General features: G+C 46.9%; 1 protein-coding gene across 1 annotated transcript in view; it reads left to right on the top strand.

Moving 5' to 3' along the window:
* DPY19L1 (dpy-19 like C-mannosyltransferase 1) overlaps nt 1–27,747 on the top strand; it is a 142,067-nt gene that overhangs the window by 109,638 nt on the left and 4,682 nt on the right. The gene's annotated exons all lie outside the window — the stretch shown is intronic.

The raw sequence follows: 27,747 nt of genomic DNA, 5'->3' as shown, positions 1-27,747 counted from the left end.
TTTGTTTCATATATTTTGTCTTCTGATTGTTGTTGTTGTCATTTCACAGGAGGATAAATCTAGCTCCTGTGACTCTATCTCAGATGGAAGTAGAACTCTTTAACTTAAAATTATAGTAGAAAGTTTAATTTGAACATAAGAAATGATTTTTTTAACTCCCACTATTAGAAAAAACAGAAAAATCATTAAAATAGGAGACCCAGGAATATGTTGGAGTCCTCATACTTGGAGTCTTAATAAAGAGGACAGGTTGAGAGGGTGATCTGGCTGGGACATCTGTCACCCCACTCATGCCAGGATTGATTTGGCTGCTCTGGTTGGCCAGGCAGGTGTCCCCTTCCTTCCTTACTGCTGCATGCACATACATCCCAAAGCTGTGTGCTTGATTGAAGAAAACAACAGCACTCATACAGGAAAACTGTTACTCAGTCAAGACAATGTGAGTAGCTCTGCTCTCCTGTTAGAACCTCTAACCAAGCTCTCAAAGCCCATTTATGGAAGAACATAGCATAGGCAAGCTTCTAAAACTCCAGACATATCCACAGGAGGCACTGAATGTGGCAGTCTACCTTTCTAAAATAATAAAATAAAATAAAATAAAATAAAATAAAATAAAATAAAATAAAATAAAATAAAACAAAGTAAGATAAATAGTATTCATTATGGGTGGTGATTCATTAAGGATTCTTTCTGACGTATGTGACAGAAAAGAAATGGAAGCCTTCAGCAAAAAGGGTTATTAATTAGCTTAACACATTTCTGGAAAGGCCAAGGAATTGGGCCAGGAACATCTATTACTCAACGTTTGAATGATCATTCCAAATCCATGTCTTCCCTTGACTTGAGGGCCAAGACAAAGAGAATAATCCTCTCCCCAACAGAAGTAATCTGAATGGCTGCCCGAGTCATGTGAATGCTGCCAGATTCAATACTGTTTCCAGGGAAATGATCTAAATGACTCTGATTATTTGGTTTGGATCTTGTTTTTCAGCCTCTCCACACTGCCTTCCATCCCCCAGTCTTCATGACTGACAGTTGTGCTAGAATCACACATAGTGGGGGAGGGACACTGTGTAGTCAAAAATGTACCTGTGAAACATGAGTTTTATGAGATGATCTTGCAAGATTCCTACCTACTCTAAAAAGTCATTATTCCAAGGACCAAAATGCTATTGAAAGGGTTTAAAAAATATTTGAAAACTTATGGGACCATAGATGACTCGCAATATATTGATTTCTTTCCTAGGAATCCTTTCTTAAGGTTTTATCATTTTTCTGATTTTTAACGTAATGTGTATTTCTTACTAAAAGTTTGGAAAATCAAGAAAATGTCACTACCCAGAGAAGATGCCCGGTAACATTTCAGAGTATGTCCAAATTGTTCAAGAACGTGATTAATATGAGTTAAAAGAAGGCATACCTGAATAAAGGCTGTTGCTCATTCCCTTGATCTTTCATGCACATAGGCCAAATTGAATACCAAATCTTGGTGTTTATGCTTCTGGTAACACTAAGCAGATTTTTCAATTAACTGTGGCATATGAGCACACTTGACAGTCTTATTCCTCTAATTACTTACTAGTTGCTGCTCTGCATTTTGCTTTATTCAATAAAAATGCACATCATTAATGTCTAGTCGCTGCCACTGCACCCTGCATTGCAAAGCTTCACCAGAATATGCATTTTATCTTGACACATTTCTGAAGGATCTTACATACAGACAGGAATGGTGAAATATGGATTGGATGGGGCCTAGAGTTAATTTTGTGTTAATTATACTCATTCATTTCTGCATTCATCATTGACTTATTTATTCAACAGCCTTTTATTGGATTGCTATTATGTTCCAGGTACCTACAGGGTAGTAGAGAAATAGATGTCAACAAAGCACACGTGGGTTGTTGTGGGGTTTTTTCCTCTCATAGTTTGAAGTTTAATGGAAGACGTGGAAAAAAAAAATGTCAGTGAAGTAATTACAAACTGTGCTAAGTGCCATGGAAGTAGCAAAGGGAGTGTTGAGATTTACAAAATTTAGACCCCACAGGGCTCGTCCTTGCTTCTAACCTTCCATAGCTCCACATGGCCTATGTAAGGCAGCCAGCAACCCAGTGTGATGTTCGAGGCTCTTCACAGTATGGACCCTCCCTGCAGTTCCCACCTCCCTTGCCTCCAACACTCAGGCGCATGCAGTATTCACCACCCCCTGGATGTATACCTCATGCCAAGGAGCTCAGATTTTGACTTGCTAGCGATGGCGTGTCTTTGAGTGGTTCCAAGCAAGGCAGTGGCACAAGCTCACACAACGTGTGCTTGGAAAGGTAACCTCCTAGAGCGATGTGTGCAGGAGGACCTGGTCAGGTGGGGACATGAGAATCTGTTAGGAAGCATCGACAGGGCTTCAGCAAGAGGATGGCACTGCTTAAATGTTGGCGGGAGCGACAGAGCTATGAGATACTGGTGTGATCCATTCTCTCAGACTTGGTCAGGGATTGGTGGTGAGGGTGAGGAGATAGCAAGGGACTCCCATCCTCCTGGCCTTGAAGAGGTTGGCAAGCTGCCAGCTGAGGCAGTAAAAGTGGCAGTAAAGTGGTGTTAAAGTAGTAACACTCCTGGAATCAATATATAGATTCTTCCAAAGAAAGTCACAAATAATTTCTTCCTCTGGGGTTCCCCGGAGTCTTACAAGAGAAGTACCCTGACTTCCTGCCGGTGGTGCTCTCATATCAAAGGATATGGCAAGAAAGAGTTTTACACAAGTCTCTAACCTGGAGTGTCACAAGAGTGGCCCCCAGGCTGAATCTGGCTTCCAGACCAATGAGCTGGTTTGTCTTGCTTTGTGTTTTAATACTGGGAATTTCCCCACAGAATTTCTGATTCCCGTCTTCTCTTTCAGAATGAGATCTGCTAACATTCTCATGTGACAATTGTCTGGAGCTCAGGGGAGACTCTTTTTCCAAAGGCATTTGCACCCCTGGCTCACGACAGGCCCCCACTCCTCCCTGATGTCCGTCAGGGCTGAAGGTTATGATGTCCCCAGCTGTTGCTCTGTAGAAGGACCCTTGAGTCATAAGTGCAAGGCCTTCTGGTCTGCTCCTCAGAGCCAGCAGGTGAGGGGGTCAACACGGTCACCCTTCCCCGATTGCCAGGGAGGATGGCTGTCCTTCAGGTGCTCTAGCAGGTGCCTGCCCCAGATGCCAGTGCCTTGGTGCCATTATCTGAGTGCTAACAATACTACTTCCAATAATATTAATAAGAACGACTCTAGAGCACTTGCCACAGTCCAGACACTCTGCCAAGGGCATCACATGGATACGCAACTCCTTCAGTGAACCTGAGGGCAGACATTATTATTCCCATTTTATAGATTGGAAATAGGTGCAGGGACATACCTTGCCCACAGTTACACCACGGGGGATTAGGGAGAGAGGGGAATCTTGGTTAAATCCTTGTTGCCCACCCTTGAAGAGTTTCTTGACCCATAGTATATTTTTAAATTAAAATCACTCCTGTTTTATCTATTTATTTGAAGTTTAACGATGCATATTTGGAGTTATCTTCAACTAGCTACATCGATCCGGAATTGCTGGTTGATTCCAAATAGTGTGCCATATGCTTTCCTTGCCTGCACCTTTATGCATGTGTTTCTCCTGCATAGGTTGTGGTTCCTTCCTCCTCCTCTTGCCCATATGTAGGTCCCTGCCCTGGAAGCTTCTAGCAGCAATTTACATATGCCTTTTACAGGTGGTATTGCTACATGTTCCGAGGTAGTCTTGATTTAAAATATTTGATCTTATGGTTATACTTTCCCACAGCTTGTGTCTGGACCATGGATACTTGATTCAGGATATATGATCATGGTGTGTTTATAGTCCTTATAATTTCTATTGAGAATTTTAAAAAATTGTATGCTATCTCCCTCATGAGACAGTGAGGTCCTGAGAGCAGAAACTGCGTCTTACTCATGTGCATACTCTGGCCCAGCTTAAATGAAAAAGAGCATTGCATGGAGTAGGCAAAGTCTGTCTTGCACCCATCTGGATCTTAGTTCAATGTCCTTCTCTTTACTTAAAAGCACGTTCAGATCCCTTTCTCTCTCCCCATCAAGTCAGCTTGCTTGAAATAATGGGAACTCATTCCGAAGTGTCAGAGATGGATGAGAGCTTTGTGTAGTACCTCCCTAGGTGCTTACTTTTCAGCTGACATCAAAGGCCTCATCCAGAAGCATCCATATAGAAAAGGTCAGTGAACAGATTCAATGTGTATGAGGACAAAGTGCATATTAGAATGAATAATCATGGTGGGTTCAGAGCAGTGGTTCTGAGCCAGGGGTAATTTTCCCCCTTCTCTCCCACTCAGGCAATGTCTGGGGACATTCTTGGTTGTTACAACTTGAGGAAGGGACCCTACTGGCATCTACTAGGTAGAGGCAAGGAATCCTACTAAATATCCTACAATTCATAGGACTGCTCCAACAACAGAATTTTCCAGCCCCAAATGTCAATAGTACTGAAGCTGAGAAACAAAGGTTGAAAGGGCTTTCTATTGATGCTATAACAATTTTCCTCAAGCACAATGGTTTAAAACAACACACAATTTTTATCTTACAGTTCTGGAGGTCAGGAGTCCGAAATGGGTGTCACTGGGCTAAAATCAAGATGTCAGCAAGCCTGTGTTCTCTGTGGAGGTTCCAGGGCAGAATCCACTTTCTTGCCTTTCTAGCTTCTAGAAACCACCATTTCTTGACTTGTTGCTCCCATCTTTCATTTTCAAAGGCAGCAACAGCAGGCCAAGTTCTCCAAGTTCTCAGGTGCCAGGTGTCTGGTTCTGCCTCTTTCACTTAAGGACCGATTACGTTGGATCTATCTGGATAAACCAGGACAACATTCTTATTTTCAGGTCATCTAATTAGCAACCATAGTTCTATCCGTAGCCTTAATTCCCCTTTGCCATGTAACCTACCATTCTCATAAGTTTGGGGATTAAGCTGTGGACGTCTTTGGGGTCATTATGCTTCCAACCATGAAGGATCACCCTTGTCCCATAACTCAACCCTAAATCAAATGCATTTACCTAAATCAAATCAAAACCAAGTTGCAAGTCATTCAGATAATGCCCAAACACCATGATATGATTTTAAGAGAATTAATTGTGGACAGCTCAAGATCTGTGAGTTCCCTTCAGTTATAGTTCCTTTTTCACCAAGGCCCACCATAGGACCTCCATGACATTATTTCCTGAGCTGTGGGAGTCTGAGCTCAATCACACCTGCCTTCCTGTGTGGTTACCAGTGAGGGGCTTACACACAAGGATTAGTAGCTAAATCAAAATCCATGTGCGTCTTCATTAAGCCCCAGATGCAATACCTCCCAGGACAAAGTTAGGAATCTAAGAGAGACTTCATTCCCTTTCCCATAAAATTCAAGACACCAGCCTAGATTTCCTACCCAGTTACAGGCAGAATGGAAGTATAAGAGAAGGGACCCTGGCTGGGCCTGCAGAGTTGGAGGTCCTGCCCCGGTGTGCCCACCCCAGGGAGCAGGGTGTGCTTGCATGCACGAGTGCCCTGGGCTGTGCCCAATCAATGACCATTTTGTGCTCCTTTGTACCAACTTAGAAAATTAGGTAAGAAAAATTATTAACATGAGTTAGGCAGCCTGTTGAAGAGTTTCACTTACCCTTAGGAGGCATGTTGGAGGTTGGGGGCCGCTAGCACAAGTATCGGGGTTACCACTAATGGTACAGGGTGGGTAATGGGGAGAGCACTGGTGTAGGAATCAGAAGTCTCTGTGTTGTGGCGCCAGGTCACCTCTGCCTGGGGCGACTGCCTGGGTGGCGGTCCTGCCCCTGCTGTCCTGCAGCTTAATATTCCAGTCCCTTTCAAGTAGGGCAGGTGTGTGCAAATTAATATTCCCTATAGAAAACGCACCTGTGGATCAGTGGTGTTATTTTAGGATCACAGTAGGAACATAGGTGTAATCCTGACACTTGCCAGCTTTTGATAGTAAGGCTCTAGGGACCGTGGTGCTGTTGTTTCTTGTTGGGCTGTCACGTGAGCCCAGAGAAATATTCTCCTTTGCAGCCAGGAATATGATTTATTTGAAAAAGAGTCTATAATGAGCATGTGCCTCAAATGAAAGAATCAGGATGGTACAGCCAGAGCTCTCTCATGCTAATGCTCTGCAGGGACGTAGCTTGAAAATCGCTTTTATTAAGGGATTGGGACGCACAGAGTGGAGAACTGGAGGCTGCGGGCAGCCAGAGGTCTCCTGTGTCTTCGCCTTCAATTTGCAAGCATCCGGGACGCCAGGCGCGGTTGGCAGGGGCCGTTGGCACAACATTGGCGTTGCTGGTGTTGGCCCCGTGGGCTGTCTGGGCTGCAGCAGTGCTTTCTTTGCATGCCGTGGCCTGCCTAAACTCACTTTCCCTGGCTCCTTTTGCTCTAGCTGGGAGCAAGCCCGAGTGTCCGCACAGTGACAGCGTTAGGACAGGTCGTGCTTCTGTTAATAGGCTGGGGGACAGGTACAACGGCCCTAATAAATGCCAGGCTGTTAACTGGGAAGAGGATTCCTCAGGGCTCTGGGTGGGCACCGACCTTACCACCTTCACAGATAACCTTGCTGGCAGCATAAATAGCACCCTTCCAAGTAGGTGAATGACCCAGGGACAGGGCAGGAACCCGAGGAAGTCCTGATGGTGCCATTTGTAGCAGATCTGGACCCCCGAGTTTTGGGGCAAGTCCAAAGCTGCCCACGTGCCCCCCGCCCCTGCACTATGGGAGAGTGTATTCCTTTCCTGTTGCCTCCGTAACAAGTTACCCTAACCTCAGTAGCTTTACAACAACACATACCTATTCTTCTAGGTTCTGGAAGTCAGAAGTCTAAAAGCAAGAGATGGCAGGGCCGTGTCCATTCGAGATGCTTTGGGAGGGAATCTATTTCCTTGTCTTTTCAGAGTCTAGATACCACCTGTATTCCACCCTCTGTAACCTCTTGCCTCTACTACCAACCCCGAGCCACCTGCCTCCCACTTACAAGGGCCCCACGATTACACTAGGCCGCTCTGTATAATTCAGCATAATCTCTTCATCCCAAGATCCTGCACTTAACCACATCTGTGGGGTCCCTTTGACCCTGTAAGGCCCAAGATTCTGAGAAGAGCAGGTTGGCTCCTCGTGTGGTGGGGAGACCACGCACAAGCCCTACCCCGCCCTGCCCTGCAATGCCTCCTCCAGTGTGGTGGCGTCAGCAGCTCTGGCTCCACTTGCTTCTCTAGGCCCATCCTAGCTGCTCCCCATGACCTCTCTCCTGCACCCCGCCCGTCTGACCTGTTGATGAGTGACTCTGCAGCCCCTCCTCTGCCTTCTTTTTCTTAAATTACTGGTGCAACTGGGGTCTAACCTGGGGTGCTCTTAGCCACATGATGCCTCTCCTTGTGGCCTTCCCCAATGGAACATCTCCCCCAGAAATCCCATCATGGTCCTACAAGTTTTGTAAAGCTGAGTACGTCAATGCTGTAACAGAAACGCAGGTGTTATGCCATTTCTTGAAGCCAAGATGGAATTTCAGGGCAGCAAGTGTGAAGACGGATGAGGCCCAAGTGCTTCCTTCTGTCCTGTGAGCGGAGCGTTGGGCGTGATGAGCAGGGGCGGAGAGGAAGCACACTCATTGGGACAACTCGGGGAACCAGAGAGATCTGTCGTAAGTGGGGGTGTCCCATGGAGAGACTTTCCTTGCAAGGATTTGAAGATGAATGAGGAACCCTTTTGGGGGAGTGGTGCTGGCAAGGCCTCCGCTGAAGGTGGCAGCGGCTGGGATGGGCACAGAGAGGCTGAAGCACCCCAACACAGGCCGGCTGATGACCGGTGTCTGCGAATTGCCTGCTGCCCCTGGGGGTCCCTGTCGCACCTTAGCCCTCCCTAGAGCTTCCCGGGGGGAAGGAGAACCCTTCCAGGGGCTCAATGGGCCTGGGCCATGAACGAGCGGTGTCTGCAGACGGTCCAGTCCAGGCAGATTTGGGAAACAGGGCCCTGGGGGAGCCGGAGGGACAATACGGGCCGCGTGTGTTCTGGGGGTGCTCGGCCGCTGTCCAAGTCACCCAGTAAAGGAGGCAGGGAAAGGGGTCAGCCTGGGGCTCGCCTTCGGGCAGCTCTTCTGGCCTTTGGGAGGGGACCTCTGCAGATTCCGAGGTGCCCTGTGCGGATTCCCACTGTCCCCAGGCTTTCTCTTTCTATTTGCTCCCCTAATCTTTCTCAACACAACCCACACTTGTTAAAAAAAAAAAAAAATCCCTCAGGGAAGGATCTCCCTCCACTTCCCATGCAAACATCTTTCTTTTTCTCTGACTTTCTCTCTCCCTCCCTTCTTCCTCCCTTTCTTTCGTCTATTTTGAAGCTTAACTATGTTGGCCCTGAGGGGTTCTGTGTATTTTGTTAGTTTTTTTCCCTCCTTTGATCTTAATCTTTTAATTATAGTTTCCCCAGATCCTGATTCTTTTTTCCCTATTTCTGTCATTATTTCATTGAATGTGTTTTGTCATTATGACCTATTTGTGTGTGTGTGCGTGTGTGTGTGTGCGCGTGCACTGTGCCCTAGGTCTGGAGACCTAAAGTAGCTCTACTCATTAGGAACTGGGTAGCTGCTCTTGGGCAAGTTAAATAACAACCTTTGATCTTCTTTTCCTCATCTGAAAAATGAAGTAATTACCCTACATATGGGTTTCTTGTAGCCCTAACTTCTCCCCTAATCAGATGGACCTCATTGTCTTCGCAGGTGTGCACAAGGCATCACTGGACAGCATCTCACTCCCGCAGGGATTAGTATAAATCAGGAAACTTATATTTGCTGTAGAGAGCTCTCCCACTTCCTAATGGAAGAAATCTTCTATCCTCTGTATTATTTTCCCGAGGCTGCTGTAACAAATGCTCAAAAACCCAGTAGCTTAAAGCAATAGAAGTTTATTCTCTCATGATTCTGGAGACCAGAAGTCTGAAATCTGTATCAGTGGGTGGAAATCAAGGTGTCAGTAGGACTCCACTCCCTCTGGAGGATTTGGGGAGAATCTGTTCCTTGCCTCTTGGTGGTGGCAGCTGGCTTTCCCTGACTTGTGCTACTTCAGTCTCTGCCTCTGTGTTCACATTGCCTGCCTTCTCCCCTTCTCTGTGTGTGACCTCCTGCGGTGCTCCCTTCTCGGAGCACCTGTGATTGCATTTGGAGCCCACCCTGATAATCCAGGATAATCTACCCATGTCAAGATCCCTAACTTCATCACATCTATAAAGAACCTTTTTTCTTTATAACATTTACAAGTTCCAAAGGTTAGAATCTGATATATTTGGGTGAACATTTCTCAACCCATGACACCACCTTAAAAGCCTGGCTCATGGCCGTCGGCAAGGAAGGGAGATAAGTGACTGCAGTGCCATTTCTAGCCTCTCTTTCATCATAGGTGCAGCCTTTGTGAAATCAGTCCTGGAAAGGATGCCGATAACTCCTGACATTCTTAGAGAAAAATGCATAGAACTTTCCTAGGCAAAGAAGACAGAGCAGGTGTCTATGGATCTGCAGTCTGGGTTTTTTTTTTTTTTTTTTTTGAGGGCACCATGAAACCCACAATGGCCCAAATTCTGGACAGATGATAGGAGACAGATGACCTGTTCTAAGAATTTCTTTTCTTTTGTTCTTTTCCCTTTGAGGTCACTATTTAGAGAGAGTAGCATGGGAGGAGAGGCTGCAGAAGCAACTGAAGAGCCAGTGCTGTGGACACCTCTTTTCTTATAAACATGGGGCCTTCAGGTCTAGAGCCTTTCAATCCCCAGAGCTCCTCTCCCTCCCCACCCCACCACTCCCTCCCACCATTCAAATCTGGTCAGATTTTGAATAAGCATTTTTGAATTGATATACCTTAATTAAAAGTCCCCATCTCTTTTTTTTAATAATAAATTTGTTTTTTGTTGGTGTTCAATTTGCCAACATACAGAATAACACCCAGTGCTCATCCTGTCAAGTGCCCCCCTCAGTGCCTGTCACCCAGTCACCCCCACCCCCACCCTCCTCCCCTTCCACCACCCCTAGTTCGTTTCCCAGAGTTAGGAGTCTTCATGTTCAGTCTCCCTTTCTGATATTTCCTACCCATTTCTTCTCCCTTCCCTTCTATTCCCTTTCACTATTATTTATATTCCCCAAATGAATGAGAACATACAATGTTTGTCCTTCTCCGATTGAAAAGTCCCCATCTCAACATTTGCTGCCTGATTTTTCTCTGTATGACATTGAACAAATCGCTACCCCTTCCTAGACCTCAGTTGGCTCATTTGTAACTTAAAAGAGGACGGACAGTGAGGGCAGAGGCACACGCCTACTGTGGAAAAGACTGTATACTGTAGTGTAGAAACCCAAGCTTGAGAACCAGGCAGACCTGGGTCAGAAACCTGACTCTGGTGCTCTGTTAGTCTTGTGCTGTTGAGCAAGTTACTTTCTCTCTCCCAAGTCCTGGCTTCTCAACTATAAAATGGGGATAACAATTGGTGTGGAGATTGCTATGGGTTAAATTACATCCCTCAAAAAGATACAATGAAGTCCTAATCCCTGGTGTCTGTGAATATGACTTTTTTTTTTTTTTTAGGATTTTATTTATTTATTCATGGGAGATACAGAGAGAGAGACAGAGACAGAGAGAGAGAGGCAGAGACACAGGCAGAGGGAGAAGCAGGCTCCATGCAGGGAGCCTGATGCGGGACTCGATCCTGGGTCTCCAGGATCACGCCCTGGGCCAAAGTCAGCGCTAAACCGCTGAGCCCCCCGGGCTGCCCTGTGAATGTGACTTTATTTGGGAATGGGGTGGGTGCAGACGTAATGAGTTAAGATGAGGGCATGCTGGAGTAGGATGGCCCCTAATCCAACATGACTGGTGTCCTTTTAAGAAGGGAAGAAAACTCATGGGGAGAAGATGGTCATGTGACAGTAGAGGCAGAGACTGGAGCGTTGCATCCACAAACCGAGGAATGCCTGGGGCTACCAGAAACTAGAAGAGGTAAGAAGGATCCGAATAAATTTTTGTTATTTTAAGCCCCCTCATTTTGGGGCGATTTGTTACAGAAGCCCTAGGAAATTAAGACCATTGCCATGCCTGCTTAGCTCCTCTTGGCTGTATTAGTTTCTTGGGCTTTCCTTGCTTTTGATGACCTTGATAGTTTTGAGGAGTGCTGCTGAGGTATTTTGCAGAATGCCCTTCTGTTAGGATTTGTCTGATGGTTTTCTCATGATTACACTGGGGTTATGTAATTTTTGGAGGAAGACACAGAGGTAAAATGGATTTTCATTTCATCATATCAAGGGTGCATGCTATCGATATGATTTATGACTGCAGACGCCGATCTTGACCACCTGGCTGAGGTAGTTTGTCAGCTTCCTCTACTGCAAAATTACTCTTCCCTTCCCCATTTCCTACTGTGCTCTCTGGAAGGAAGTCGCCTTCTGCAGCCCACACCTAAGAGATGGGCATTATACTGCAAACCCTTGGGGTGGGAAATATCTACATGCATTGTTTAGAATTCTTCTGCAAGGGAGATTTGTCTCTTCTTTCCTATTTATTAATTTATTCAATCATTTTTCTGAGAACGCAGTCATGGATATTTATTTTGTACTGTGAATTATGATCCAACACGATTTATCTTGTTGCTCAAATTATTCCAGCGTGGCCACGGGGGCTCTATGAGTTGGCTCTTGTCTCCCATTAGCATAGCCTCATCACTGCGGGATTTTCTTCCTTCCCAAGGACTTCCTTATTTCTAGCACTGAGATGCTCTAGGTTCATCTTGTGTATTTCTTGTCCTGGTTCTAGAATCAGCCACTTCTCTCAGGAGCCCTGGCTTTTTAAAAATTATTATTATTAGAGGATGGTATTAGAAATCACAATGTGCTCATTGCTACTAGTGGGTCATTGCTTCTAGTTCCGCTCAGCTGACAGAGCAAGGAAATACAGATATGCACTCTAACCATGGTTTTCTAAGTTGCTCTTCACTTTAGATTTGGTGTTTCTTGGATTCCTCCTCTTTTTACTCCTAATAGGTATCCAGCTCCCCTGACTGTTGGGTCCATAAACAGGAGCGGTCTATTAGAACTCACATAATGAATGAGTCTGAATGGACATTCCTTCTATATCTTAATGACCTATGTTTGTCCAACCTGGATTCTCATATCCTCTCCAGTCTGCCTCACAAAGACCTACCTTGGGACTTTGATTCATGTTGCTCCTTTCTCCTAACATGACTGGCTGGCCTTTAACTTCCGTTTCTCCAGATTTTCCCCAGTCTTCCAGGTCCAACCCAGGTTGGGTGTGTTCCCAGTATCATAATTAATCAAACTATACATGTAGGATCTGCACACATTTTCATGAATGCTGCATTCCAGTGAAACACTAACTTAAAAAGATACCTTTGATCCAAGTATAAGGCATCAATAACTTTGCTTCTGTGAGGTTGCAAATAATCTTTATGATACTAAAAATAAAACTTATGCATCAGTTAAAATATGTTTGCCTTTAAGAAATAGAGACCCCGTCTGATGCTGGTTTAAACAGGGACTTTACTATTTTGGGTAACAGGAGGTGGGGAGGTAAGCAGCTTCAGGGACAGCTGACTTGGTGGCTCAGTGATGGCACTGGGCACTGGCTGTGTCCAGACATCAGTCTTTTCCTCTGGCTCCCTCCGAAGAGCAAGGGAACTTTCTAGTGACTTCCTCCTTTCCAAAAAAAAAAAAAAATCTTCTCTTTACAACCCCTCAGGCAGAATTGAAGAAGAGAAGTAAAGAATCTTTGAATCTTGGTATTAGTAACGAATGCAAATTAAATTTAAATTAAAAAATGTAAAAAAAAAAATAAAAACAACCAAAACAACAACAACAACAACAAAAAACAAATGCTGTCACTCCTTTCTGAGGAAAGAAAGCCCTTTTTTTTTTTTTTTCTGGGCTCCTCTCTGCCATGTCTTCTGATACCGTTGAGATCTGGTTGGAGTGGCCATCAGACTGCTGGCTTAGAGGAGGAGAAGGTGGCCAGTGAAGGGTCCAGCAGTGGCCTGTACAAAGGAGGGCGACTCCCGCCCCCTGCCCCGGTGCCCTGTGGGGATTATTATCAACAAGGGAACAGCTTCAGCACCCAGCCCAGGCTGCACGCTGGGTAAGATTGATCCTGGCCTCAGGAGGATCCCAGCATTTAGAAGAGTGTCCGGAACATAGGGAAATCCAACACGATAGGCTGAATCAATGAATAAGTGGGAGGGACATGAGTTTTTAGAGCAAACCAATGTGGTTTCAGTGCCCAACCCGGAGACATTTCAGCTTCCAGCTTTGACAGGGCCACAGAACTTCTCTGAGCCTCTGAATCCCTCACCTGTAAAATGAGGATAATGCCACCTACCCTTTCGAAGAGCTTCACACCTGCCACCCGTGTTAGCCTGCCCCTTATTTTTCACTCCTCTGACTCCCAGACACCCTCGCAGCCTGATTCTTTGTGAATCAAATGGGGACAGAAAGCTTATCTTATAGAATGGTTATGGAAATTAAATGAAGTAAAATGTGTAAAAGAATGTGCTTTGTAAAAGTTGGTGTTAAAATTACGATGACCATCATGTATAAAGGAGGGTAGAAGAGCATTGAAGTCAGTGTCTACCTCACAAAATTGTCCAGAATATATAAACCTTCTTACCCTGCGATTGATTTTACTGTGTCCTTTGAAGACTTGAGTGACATTTTTGAGGGTTGATTTGCTATATTTAAAAATTTTTCTGTATTGCCCATATTTTTGAAGTGTTCTGTTCAAGAACATTCTCGATATCTGGCATTTAGGGCCTTATTCTGTAGTTACGGCCCCTCCCTGGGCTAGCTAATTCCTCTGGAGAGCAAATGACTCCCCTGAGAGTGTATAACCAACATATCTGGAGCCCATACCCTCAACCATCACCTTCATTAAACTCTCCCACACCAAGCCAGTAGTCCCCTTGCCCTAAATCACCCAGGACCAAGTTTAAGGACAACTAGGGACCATCCTTACGGCATAGAGCCTGCTGAGATTATTCAAAATACCAAATCCTAAACTATTCAGTATACCTTCCTTGCCTTGAGCTTTCTTTCCCAGGAAAACCCCAATAAATGCTCTGGGCCACGCTCTCCCCTCTTACCTTTTTGCCTCCTGACTGACCCTGCTGCTTCTGTATGTGGTCCTGCATGGTGTGGTGTGTCTCCTGTTTCTTGGGATCTGAATAAACTATATAAACTTCTTCTTTCATGATAGTCATAACTGTGTTTGCATGTTTTGCTGGACTTGATTAAAATAAATCCTGGGTACATTTTAACATAGCAACAGACCCCAGAACCAAATGCTCTGGGTGGGGGTGGGTGCCTGTGTCGGAGAAAGGATGACAAGACAGCCCTCTTCCCATCACCTGACAGGACAGCTACTTTATATTTTCCAGTGGCAGAGGCTGTCTGGGAAGTGGGCTCAAGCCCTGAGGACCCTGGCTGGAAGACCCTCACAAGGCTGAGGCTTGGCCAGGGGAAGGCTCCTGAATTTTGTGCTTATATAGTGAGGAATGTCTATACCCCTCATAAGTAAGTGGAAGAGATACTTAATGCCCTGGAGACTTAACTGAAATCAAATCTGCAGGAATTTCCAGCAAAGGAGTCCGGCAGGAAAATATTTGGTTGAACATCTACATTCTGCTCTGGGCCAGGGACATGGCAGCTTCCTGGAGAAGGTGCTATTTAGCCTCATTGTACAAATGGGGACACTGAGGCACAGAACAATGAAGTCCCTTGCCCAGCTTGAAAGTGATGAGACCAGAACTAGAATACAAGTGTGTTGCTTCACGGCCTCTCTGGCCCCAGCTGCTTGTTGCCTCTAGACCAGTGCTACCTGCCAGACACACAGGGACAAGGGAGCCCAAGGTCGTCCCCATCTTCTGGTTGTGAGAGCACAAGTGTGATGAGGAAAGAGCCTCTACAATGCCCGGGCTTCTCAGTGAGCTCTTTGAGCCTTCCCCAGGACAGCTGTGCAGAAGCAAGGTCATGGCAACCCTTCTTCCGTTGGGTTTTGCTGGGCCCTTCTCTTCCCGGCTCTCCCAGAGAACCCTTGGTGCCAGGCAATCTCAGGCTCACCCACTACGTAAGCCCATCTTGGTGGCAGGGAGGGGGCATTCCCTGAGGGCCGTCTGTGTGTCAGATACCACACTGGGCTTCTTCTAAGTCATCATCACCATCATTGGGACTTTGAGGTGGGTTTTGCTATTTCCGGTGTGCAGGTGAGGAAATGGAGATAAAAAACATTTCATCTGGGCAACCAACGTGAAACACAGCCAGGAAGTAGTAAAGCTGGGCTCAAGCCAGTTCCTCCCACTTCCTGTCCCAATGTGAACCATAGCAGAGCCAGCTCTGGCCTCAGTAGGTCTGGGGGAGCCTCAGGAGCCTCCCCATAGTCACAGCTGCCCCTCCTCACCACCACGTTGGTTTTAGCCTCAGTTTCCCTGCTCAGTCCTCCCATTTCCTGCTGACTGGAGCCCTGTCCTGAATGCACACCCAGGTCCCTGATCTCCTCCTTAACTTCTGTTAGAAACAAAAGGTGGATATATTTATTTAAGGTAGTGAAATGTGTGCTCATTCACAGACACCAGCCAGGCAGTCCACCCATCAGAACAAATAGAGTACAGGGAAGCAGACATCTGGGAACTCTCCAGAAGGAAGGAACAGCACCTCTCTCTGGGAGGCAGTATGTTTTGGGGACACCCACACCAAATAGGTCATAATCTGCTCCCTAGTGTGCACATATTCATTATTCATTACAAAAGAAATATCTGTTTATTGTAGAAAAATCTAGAACATTGAGAAAGGAAGAATTAGAAGACCCTATAATCTGATCATCCTACCACCTAGTGTCTGTGTGTCTAATACCTGTGTGTAGTTACAAAATTCGAGTTACACTGCTTATTGCATATTACAAAGTGTGTAGGTACAGGTTTATAGGCACAACTGGGGTTGCCGCGCTTCTAGTTTTGGCATCGGGCTGCCGATCGTTAGCCCCCTTTTTGGGTGCCCAAGGGTGGTGGTGTTTGGTGGGACCCGCAGCTTCCCGCAGGGCTCCTGGGCTTCAGGGCCGCTGGGGGCCGGCGTGTCTGCAGAGCCCTGGCCGGGCCGCGCCTCCAGGTGACAGGTGCGCGCTCTCCAGGGCCCCGGGGCTGCGGACCCAGCCCGGCCCGGCCACCCCGAGCTGTCGCGGGCCCTCGAAGCGCTTGGCACCGGGCACGGGGCCACCTGCGCCCGCGGCGACCCCAGCGGGGCCTGGGAAGGCGGCTGGCCCACGTCCTCCCTGGCTTCGTCCCCAGGGAGTGGCACAGCGGGCCGCCTGGAGGGGACACGGGGACGAAGGAGAGATTGAGAGGGATGAGGCCCGGGTCTGCCATCTGTGAACTCTTTTTTTTTTTTTTTTTTTTTTAAGTTTTAAATGTATTTATTGATGAGAGGCAGAGCCACAGGCAGAGGGAGAAGCAGGCCCCCTGCAGGAGCCCGATGCGGGACTCGATCCCGCGACCCCGGGGTCACACCCGGGCCTGAAGGCAGGTGCTCCACCGCGGGGCCACCTGGGGGCCCTGTGAACTCATTCTGGAATCGCCGTGAGCCGCTCTGATGATTCCTCTCATCCTCTTCGGCTCCCTCCCCGGGGCTGGGCCCTGCTGCTCCCCCGGGATGTCGGGGTGTCGCTGCGGGGACAGCTGGGCGCCCCCCTCCCCGCACAGGGCGTCACCCCGCCGCGGGGGCCGGGCAGGCCTCTGGGCCTTGAGGCAGCGTCGGGGCGCAGTCCCAGCCCGTGGGGTGTCCCGACCCCAGGCCACTCCTAGGCAGCCCGCGGCCCCGTGGAGAAGCCCTGGCCTACGGGGCCACCCCGCTCCCTGCTTCCAGGGCTCCGACCGCGAGGGGACCCGGCCCCGCCGCCCCATTACCACCCGGCCTGGGGACCCCGAGTCCAAGGAAGGACACAGGCCCCTGCGCGGCGCTGCGGGGGCGGGTTAGAGACGCGAGAGGCCGGGGAGCAGGGCGGAGCTGGGAGCTGCGCCGGGAAGGCCAGCCGGGTCCTGTCCTGTCCCGGGAAGAAGCACAATGGCTCTTTATCACTGGGTGTTACAGGATTTCAATGGCCGGAGCCAGCCAGATAGGCCAGGGGATGATTAAGGGACAGAATGCAAGGCATTGTGAGGGGGCCGCGCTTTGCCGGGCCCTGAGGTCCTGTCACAGCAGCCACTGTTCACTGGGCCCCTGCCTGGGCCCCCACCCACTTCCTCAGACGTACTGTGAGACAGGGACACGGGTCTATTCATCTCTTCCCAGGCAAAGAGCAGCGGAGCAGTGGTCAGTCCTGGGGTCTGGGAGGGCCCCCGGGGAGGGGAGATGAAGGGGCAGGAGCCCAGGGAGGGTGCAAGGTGAAGGTGAGCCTGGGTTAGCTCACAGACCCGGGGGGTCAGGGGAGGGGTGTGGGGGGCAGGATGAGTTAGTGTTGCAGATGGAGGGGAGGCAGGGCAGGGAGAGGCTGTTGCTGGCCCGCACCCTGAGACAGGGTGTCCGGAAGCCCAGGTTCAGAATCCCTGTCCCACTTGACGGCTACGTGGCTTTGGCATATTGTGTACCTTTCCTGAGTCTTGTTTTCCTTGTCTGCAAAATGCAGACACTGACATTTGCCTCAGGAGGGGATGCGGCAGTGAAATTAAAATGAAATGAAGCATAAGAAAGTACCTAGCGCAGCACTTGGCACAAATCATGAGTTTGGGTTCAGGGGGATGTTTTCCGTGGCCCGTCAACAGATGTACCAAACCCTCAGCCCTGCCAGTTCCACCCCCCGAGAAAGGTTCAAAGTATGATTCCAGAAAGCAGGGCGTGGGGAGGGGGCAAGGTAAGGCTGAGGGCAGTTAGACTACTGCAATCATCCTAGCGCTCCCTCGTTCTGGTCTGAGCTAAGGCCGGTGCGTGGGACTGGAGAACGAGCAATGATTCTAAACAGGATCTGATGTCACCAGATTTGCATTTTAGAAGGATGACTTTCAAGCGCTGTGAATGACTGGGCCTGTATTTTCTCTCCTTGGATTATTTCATTGTTTCATTTGAATCGTTTTATTGTCCAGTCTCCGTTTGTCTGATTTTTGCCTTCACTCATTAATGAAGGACACTTTCTCCCCTGCGTTTGCCAGAGGGCGTCACTCGGCAACAGAAGTGTCTGCTACTACACAGCGTGGCAAGATGGGCAGTCCTCTTCCCGTGGTATCATGGGACTCATTTTCCGGAAACTCTGCCCCTAGAAGCTAACTAGGCTGAATTGTTCATGTGACATCTTTCTGGTTCCTCAGAAGAGGTTGGTCTCAACCCCCACCCCCAGAGCCACTGCCCGCAATGGGCAGGCGGGGCATTGCACGGGGGGCCCTCCTCGTCCTGGCAGCCCTCATCCAGGCCTTTGGTGATCTGAGGGCCAGGGGCACCTGCTTTCCCATCTGTGCCACATGCTGACGGAGGTGCACAGGCAGCCCTGATGAGTTTAAACTGGAGTCCGTTGGGGCTGGCTCAGGGGACCAACCCGGGTGACCGACACCGCATTACTCTGTGACGCTCCTCTCTGAAGAGCAAGGCCTGCCCTATTGGGCCATGTGTGCGCACCCAGCTCTTCCCATTAGTGCAAATTCTCTCTCCTACTCCAAGAACAGGCTTCCCACAGTACCCCTCCCTGGACAAGTGAGCTACTGCTGTGTCCCGGGTTGGGGGAGTGCTCGGGTATGTTCTGGGCGTCGAGTGTGGCTGTGTTCAGATCTCATTTCCTTCCTTTGACCTCAGGGATTCGTCTCTGCAAAGGGACCCTCCACTCTCATTGGTCAGGGACGCTGAAATTTCCAGTGCCGGTTTTCTCCCCATCAGAGTCAGAGCTACTTAGGTCGGGGTGAGGGAGAGAGAGAGATGGATAGGCCAGGCAGGGAGCACTGTGGGGTGCTGTCTGTGGGTGCTGAGGGGTGCAGTCACCTGATCCCTCCCCAGCTCTCCAGTAGAGGATGCTAAGGGGTTCCAGACCCTCTCTCATTTCTGGTCTACCCCCTGGGTTTCTGAAATTTGTGTTTCTTTTGTCAACTCCTTCCTCTTTAATAAAGGAAATTCACCAGGAATTTATTTAATAACATTCTAGGGATCCCTGGGTGGCGCAGCGGTTTGGCGCCTGCCTTTGGCCCAGGGCGCGATCCTGGAGACCTGGGATCGAATCCCACATCGGGCTCCCGGTGCATGGAGCCTGCTTCTCCCTCTGCCTGTGTCTCTGCGCCTCTCTCTCTCTCTGTGTGTGACTATCATAAATAAATAAAAAATAAAAAAAATAATAACATTCTAGTACGTGCACCAGATTATTCGGCTGGTTGGCTACTTGAACTGTCCGTCTTGGCTTCATCTCATTTGATTGCCTCACTAATTTCTTTGTTTTGGTGAAGATAAAGACAATTCAATATATTATAGCTTCCCATGTTATAAATTTTCAAGATTGGAAGTTTTTAGTAACACTGGTGGAACTTTCTGCATTTGGGGTAGATGTGCCTCATTAGTTTATTCATTCCACGGGTTTCAGAGGTGCCTCCTGCTCATAAATGAATTCTCTTAATTGAATGCGAGACTGTTTTGGACTTAGCCTGGGACCCAGGCTGGGATCACTATGCCACAAGGAGGCCACAGAGCAGGGGGAGCCACTTGCTTTAGGGTTTCTTAAGAGGTATTGCTTCTTGAAGAAGTTCCATTAATGTCCCCAGTGGCCCTTTCTTTATTTCTAGATCAAAATGAAGAATCATTATTGTTCCTTGGGTGATAAATGGGAAGAAAGATGGCACTCCCCAATCGCTATAACGGGAATGGGTTACAGGGGCCTTGATGTGTTTCTCCAGTAGACTAGACCTCCACTATGTGGACGTCTCCACATAGGACCTGTGATGTCCCACAGACCTTCATTCTTTGGACAGATAAGCTGATCTGGTCTACTCTCTGACCCTCCAGCTCCTGGCTTTGGAGCTTCAAATAGCTTCAAGCCTTTCCTGAAATGAGGACAGAAGGTGCACTGTGACTCATCAAGTGCCAAGACCTCCTGTCTCACTTGGAGATCCAATCTCCCAATATTCCCAGCTGCCACTCTGCTACTCCTTCCACAGCATGGTTTGGGGCTAAATTCTCTCACAAATCCCTCCTCCCATTCATCCTTCTTTGGAGGCTGGTCGACTAAGTCTCTTGGTCCTTGCAGCTCTGTGAAGACAACTGCCCCTTTTGTGGGGGACATCTATTGCTCTTGATAATAGATCAAGGCTCTGGGTTCCATGTGACTGCAGCTCATATCTCTGGGCTCTTGTACTCAGAGCCTCTTAACCTTTGCTTAGAAGGGTCTCATCCAGGGACGCCTGGATGGTTAGCGGTTGAGCGTCTGCCTTCGGTTCAGGTCATGATCCCAGGATCTGGGAGTGAGTCCCACATTGGGCTCCCTGTGGGGAGCCTGCTTCTCCCTCTGACTAAGTCTTTGCCTCTCTCTGTCTCTCATAAATAAATAAAGATCTTTACAAAAAAAAAAAAAGTCACTCAGGCCTCAACATCCCATAGTGGGAAGGGATCAGTGTCTGTCCTGGGTTGAAAGATGACAATGAAGATATGATTTAGTTGTGTCTTTCCCAGCAGTAAAAGAAAGTCAACTAATTTTTTTATCAGCACCCATGATGTCCTTGAAGAAATAAACCTCCCTCATTTCCTCATGTAGCCTGGACAATTCTTCAGTCTGGCATGTATTTTTGTGTGGGTGACTCTTACCCTAACCTCCAAACCTCACAGAAACCTGAAGAATGCCACAAAGATTCACTTTAGTCTCCTTTCTTCGCAAAGTGCTGATCTTGCCAAACTCTCTGTTATTTATTCACAGCTTCTTCCCAAAGTCTGTAGCTCAAGGCATCTGACAGGTAGGTAGAAAGAGGAAGGAGCTCATATGAGCATGGTTTTCTAGGGAATCACTCATCACGGTTTGATAACACAATTATGGAAATAAATTGTTCTAGTCAAACAAGTTACCTTGATGCGCTCAAGTCAGGTCAAAGAAAAAGGAGGTTATTAAAAGGATAAACATGGAAAAAAATGAACAACTGTCAGGATCCAAGATATCTCCATGAATGGATTCCTCTAAACTGTCTTCTCTCTCTCTTTCCCTCCCCCTTTCCCCTCTCCTGTCTCTATTTGCATTTCTCTGCACAACTGTCCAATTGTCCTTTCTCCATCAGTCAATTTCCTCTGCTTGCTCATGGGTCCTATTGTCCTATGGGCTTGAGGTGGTCCATTGTGACCCCTCTGTGTGAATCCTATATCATGAATTTGGGTTTCAATTCCCACTAAATGGCTTAGTCTCTTGGCCATAGTTTGCACATCTGTGTGCTGATGAGCCTCCATGGTTGGGGGGCGTACCTTGATCTAATCTGCTTTGGCCAGGAGATGCTAGGTCACAAGGTGTTAGGCCAAATGTTGGCCTAAGCACTAAGTACTGTGCAGGATAGTGTCCTTCAGAAAAGACTGGGGGTGTGGCAAATACACTAAAGTAGATCCACTGCAGCATATATTCCTGCTATGGTGAGAATCTGAGATTTTTCTCTCTCCATTTCAAGTAAAGGTAGAAAAAAGGTAATTCTCAGGAAGGTGGACTCTGGACGTTGTTGAGAGCACAAATTTTCCCCAGAAAGAGCCTGGTGACTTGTAAGCAAATGCCACCGTTCTTTAAAAACACAAAAAAATGCCAAGAATGTCCTGTTATATCTACTTAGCATGACCCTTTGTGGATTCTGGAATCTGGAGCAGATGGGGAGGGGGTCAAAAAGCATTGTTTTTCCTTTAATTTTCATCTAACGTTGCCCGGAAGATAATTTGGCTGGGCTTCCATGGCCAATCACAAGAGAGAGGCAAAGCAGTTGCCCTCTGTTTCATACCTATTAAGGAGGCTGGGGTGGGAGTGTGTGTGTGTTGAGAAACAGCTAACAGAATTTGGATAGGGAGCAAAGGAAAGATGTTGGTGATCAAAACAAGAGGTGCATGAAAAGAAAGCACATTTTTGGTGGGCAGCTATTTCCTTCTATTTAGAGATATCATGATCTTAGCCTCTGGAAAGAGGTTCCCTCCTGCCAGGTGGGTCTTAAGCTAACTGACTTGAACCTGGGAAGACTGTACTGAGTATACTCAGCTCGACCCCACTCTCTTTTTCTTGGGCTTGGGCTGTCCCACAGGGTGAAGTTTTTTTTTTTTTTTTTTTTTTTTTCTGTTCCTCTGTCTTATTGAAGCAGCTGACTCCCTGCCTTAAGAAAACCCACCCCTGGTCAGTGTTTCTAGGAACCGGATGGGTATATCAGGCAGGGGAAGCTAAGAGCTGCAAGAAACAGCTTCCAGAAATGGAGCAGCTTCTCCCTTTTCTAAGCCCTCGGAGTCCTCTCCAATCAGTCTGCAGATGGGGGTGGGAAGGAAAGCAGGAGAAAATTCAAGGGCAGTTTTTATGGATCACGCTAGGAGAGTGTGTGACTTTTCTCACAATCCATTGGCCAAAACTCATATGAGCAGAGTTGCTTAGCTCTAAGAGAGGCTGAGAAATGGAGAGTGCAGCTGTGCCTAGAGGAAGGGCCACAGAGATACGGGTGAGCAGCTGCATATGCCACAGCCAGGAACTCTCTTTCTAGAATTCATTATTAGTCGGCTCTCTTGCCTGCAGGTATAAGCCACATTTATTTGTAACAAGGATGTTTTATTCTCCCTTCTGTCATCCTTTGTTTTATTTTATAATCTGCTCAAAGCTCTCATGGGGAAGAGGGAGGCTATTTTTGGACCTCTCAACTCCAACATTTGGTGCATGGCCTTAGAACACCGAGAAATAGAAGTAGGAGTTGAATAACAAATTGGGAGGAGATTTAGACTTTAATTTTCTTTGAACCTTAAATCACAAGGGGAAGAGAATATGATTCTGGACTTTAAATCCTTTGGACTTTAGTATCTTTGGACTTCAACTTAACTTAATCGTTGAACTTTAATTCCTTCCCAGAAAATTCATGATGAGCAAGAGTTGATATTCAAATCTGGAACATTGGTATTTTATTGCTGGAGTATTTTAACGTCACTTGATCTCATTGCAGAACATATAACAGGTTATGTTTAGGGTGCCCATATAATTTATCACCCAAACTAGGATATTTTTGAGAGAGAAAGGAGGCTCTATTAAGCCTCTATTAATTAAGCCACAACCACAGGTATAAACCTGGACTGTTTGGGGTAAACTTGGATGTATGGTCACTCCAGCTATACTGAACAAGGTAGACAGACATAAGCAGGCAAGAGAAATGGAATGAAGAATGAATTTCCAGCAATGTAGTAGGTTTAATTTATGAAGATTTCCTGACCCACATCAGTGGTCCCAGGGGGATCCACAAAGGGGCCATCCAGTCAGGCAACAGGAGCCACTGTAGATATTTCAGATAAAGGGGACTCAATGCAGGGAATTGAGTGCACAAGTGTTGGAGGACAGGGGGACAAGAGAGAGAGCAAAAAAGGAGGAGTAGCAGAGAGATGAGTAACCACAGGAAGCTGTTACCATCCCTGAGACTAGAGGAACACAAAGTAAGAGGTGGGGTCATCCTAGGAGGCTGGGCCCTCAGGGTAGATGCTATTAGGATCCAAGCTCCATGCACCCAGGGGGAGGCACAGCCAAGATGTTGCCAATAACTCTGAGGAGATGGCGAGGCTGGTGCTTGGGACAGGAGGAAAGCCCCCCATTCTCCCCAGACTGTGTTCTTCCTTCCAATCTCCTGCCCATCTCCCATTGGCAGACCCTACCTAACAGGAACCAGCTGCCACAGGATTCTGGGAAATGCAATTTGCAGAGTCCCAGCCCCCGAATTAAGGGTGGAGCTGAGAAGCAGCAGGGTGATAAGGGCCTGCACGCAGGAGCAGAAAGGTCTCCTCGAACTTCTGGTCTTCTCTGAGTGTTGCCACACTCCGCCAACCACAGCTTAATAGTTGAGCACAAACAGATTGGGAACAGTTGAGGAAAGTCACAGTGGGTGCTTCTCTATTCTGGATGTTTCCTTTCACATGACGTGGAGATGTCACATTCCCAGCTTCTCTTTGTTTGCCCTCCCATCAACGCAGGAAAAAAAGGAATGGCCTAACCCGTGTGGTGAATTTGGAGAGAAGCAGCTGGGCAAGCTCAGCTCAGCCTTTCCCTTCTCTTGGGTGTGGCTGGCTTGTAGGGTGCTGATGTTCTCTCCCGCCCCTCCATGTGGAAATCTTACCAGTTCATTCCTGAAACTAATATTTATTGGCACCTGCTCCATATCAGGCACGGTTCTGCTCCTGGGGATACCACAGGGAATAAAATAGACAAGGTCCTTATGTCATGGGCTATGCAGGCAGTCAACCACGAACATAACCAATAAGGGCACCGTATGGTATATTAGAAGGTGATAAACAACACAGAACAGTGAAGGGGGACCAGGGCTGCTGGGCTGGTGCTCGCAGTTCTAAGCTGTGGTCTGTGTCGGCCTCTCTTAGCAAGTCCCCCTGAGCAAACGGGGTGAGCTATTTGTTGCCAACCCTCAGAACCTCAACAAATGCCCTACACTTTGAGGGGAATATTGACCATTCTGTTCCTCAGTCTAAGCAATCCCTTGTCCCCAGTCCTGGACAGGCCCTGAGAGGCTCATATGAGTAGGACTCTGAACCCAGCCCCCAGCAGAGACAGGTTTAATCACCTCCTGAGGTATTGTCTGGGAAACTCAGTGAGAATTGCCTATAATTAGTGTTTTAACCAGCTTTGCAAACAGATGCATATGGTCCCTTACCCTGCCCACTGTACCCTGCTGCTGAGTTGCCTCCAAGAGGGTGGTAATGGCTAAGGCTATTGGCAAGCAAGTGAACACTGCTTTTTTTCTTTAAGGGCAGCAGTCCTCAAAGTGTGGTCCAGAGCCTGGAGAGCCATGTCTTTGAGAAGCTTTCAGGGGGTGGTATGTGAAGTCAGAACTATTTTCAAAGTAGCACGAGGGTGCTTTTGGCCTTTTTCATTTTCACTCTCTCGTGTGTACAGTAGAATTTTCCAGAGGTTACGTGGCATGTAATAGCACAACAGATTGAGTGCAGAAGCAGATTAAAATACTCCTTTTTTCCCCCTAACTACATATTTGTGTGAAGCCTGATTTTCTTTATACATTTCCATCAAAACAACATATTGCAACAGATTGAGTGCAGAAGATATGAAAATCCAGCTGTCTTCTATTGAGCCAAACTTAAAGAGATTTGCAGAAGTTAAAACAATGTCACCCTTCTCGCTAATTTTTTTTTGTTTTTGGTTGGTGGGGGGAACGTTACTGTTACTTTCCATATAAAAGACATGTATGCTAATATGTAATGAGCTTATTATTGTTTCTTATAAAGAAATTCATGAATATTAAATATTTTTTCACTTTTAATTTTTAATGCAGTAAATATCAACGAGTATAACCCACAGAAACAAACATAAAGGGGTTCTGAGACAAATAAGTTTAAGACAAGACTGCTCTAGAGGGCTTTGATGGGCTAGTATACCCACCCACATGTTGTTCGAGCCCCCAAAATACCTCTTAGAGAGACATCCTTCCTTGAGTCCAGACATCACATAAATACATGGCCATCCTTGTCCACTTGACTCTCTACATACATGCAGAACTCTATTGTCTTGGGAAAAAATGCCATCAATCCAGAGTGGAAAGAAGAAATGAGAGCTACCCTGGGTTTACCTAACAGCTATCTGGAGAGTTGCAAGGTGATAGAGTTGTAGCCTTAGGAGAACACATTTGTGCTTCGGTCAGACCCAGGGAAATTAGGTGGAAGTAAGCAAAGGGGGCCCACATATTTCTAGCCACGAAGAACTTGGGCTCCTGAGCTTCAGCCCACTGAAGGGCTGCACAGAACCTCCTGAACCACAATCACCCGAATTGCTTTTCATTCATACAGATTTCCAGGTTCTGCCCAGAACCCAATGAAACAAAATTCTAGGGCTGGAGATCTAGCAATATGTACTTTTTTTTTTAACTCCTTGAGTGATTCTGTGAGGTAGCTTTGGGACCATTTGGTCAGTCTACTTAAAGCCAGTCACATAGTTATGGAGTTATGTGAATTACTTGTGGTTGGCCTCGGATATTTCTCCCAGCTATCTACTGTGGGCCCAAAGTACATACCTGTGGTGATTAGTTCTTTGGGGTTAGGGCGGCACCATCTCCAGTGTTCCCTACCTACGTGTAAATCTCCCAAGGAATGTGCGTTCAGCTATGCTCTGGGAGTAACATTTTAGCAGGTGTATTATAAACCTGCTCTGCCCTGAGGGATGAGGAAGGGAAGAAAGGATGGGGACAGGGAGGAGAAGGAGACCTTGGGGAAGGATATAGAAGTGGGAAAAGCTTAAGGACTCCAGGCCCCCTCGACAGGCAAGAAGAGAACAGAAGATGAATATTGATTTCTGCTAAACTGACTCCCAAGGCTCTGTGAAGGAGCCAAGACGTTTCTGCAGATTTTGAAAAATGTTGGCATCAATATCCCTATTACTAGATGCTAATGATACATGTTGGCTCTGAATGCAGAGAAAGAACCCAGAATGATCTTTCAGCCATCTCTGCTGTTTCTTGTATGTCACTGAGACCCCACTGAACACCTACCTCCCTGTTTCCAGTCTGATTCCCTTCTCTGCACCGTTTCCAGAATAATTGTTCTAAAAGGCTTTTGAAGACAGTTTTAGGAACTGTTTATTGTGAAACATAACACACATTCACAAAAGTGCACAAAACCTAAATATATAGTTTAGCGAGTAATTAGAACACATCGCTGCCACCCAGAGCAAGAAATGGAGCCCTGTCCATCCTCTTCTGCATGCCCCCTCTCAAAGATAGCTGTTCCCTCCCCATAAATGTGCTCTACAAAAAGTAGTTTTCTTGCTTTGCTTAAGAATTCTATCATCTATGTTTGCATCCCCAGGCACAGTAGTTTAACTTTGGCTGGTTTTTGAATTTTATATGAATCAGATTATCTATAGTATCTTTTGGTATCTAGCTTCTTTACTTTTACATTATGTTTTTAAAGGTTTTTTTCATGTTGTGGTAAGCAACTGGTTTTTTTTTTTCCTTTTTGTTACTGTAAAAGTATCTTAATTTATGAAATATACCATAATCTGTTTATTCTCACTGTTGGTGGACATTTGTTTTGCCTCTAATCGGGGTTCTTATAATCAATGTTATTATGAGCTTTCACATATATCATGGTGCATATAATTGCACTCTTCTGTGGTGTCCTGTGTGCTCAGGACTGAAATTTCAAGGTCATGGGCTATAGTCACCCTTAACTTTACTAGTTAAAGACACAAAATTTTCCAGAATGGTTGTACTAATTATTCACCTACCAGAACAGAATGAGAATTTCTAATGCTCCATGTCCTTACCGGTACTCAGTATTTGTCAAAGTTTTAAGTTTTTGCCAGTCTGGTGGGTGCATATTATTTTCTTATTGAGGTTTAATTTATCTTCTCCTGACTTTTTAAAAAATTTTATTTATTTATTCATGAGAGACAGAGAGAGAGAGAGAGAGGCAGAGACACAGGCAGAGGGAGAAGGAGGCTCCGTGCAGGGAGCCCAACATGGGACTCCATCCCGGGTCTCCAGGATCACAACCTGGG

This window comes from Canis lupus, chromosome 14 (genome assembly GCF_003254725.2).
Source record: "Canis lupus dingo isolate Sandy chromosome 14, ASM325472v2, whole genome shotgun sequence".
NCBI lineage: Eukaryota > Metazoa > Chordata > Mammalia > Carnivora > Canidae > Canis > Canis lupus.
The sequence above is the reverse complement of the archived record's forward strand: the minus strand, read 5'-3'. Positions and strand labels throughout refer to the sequence as shown.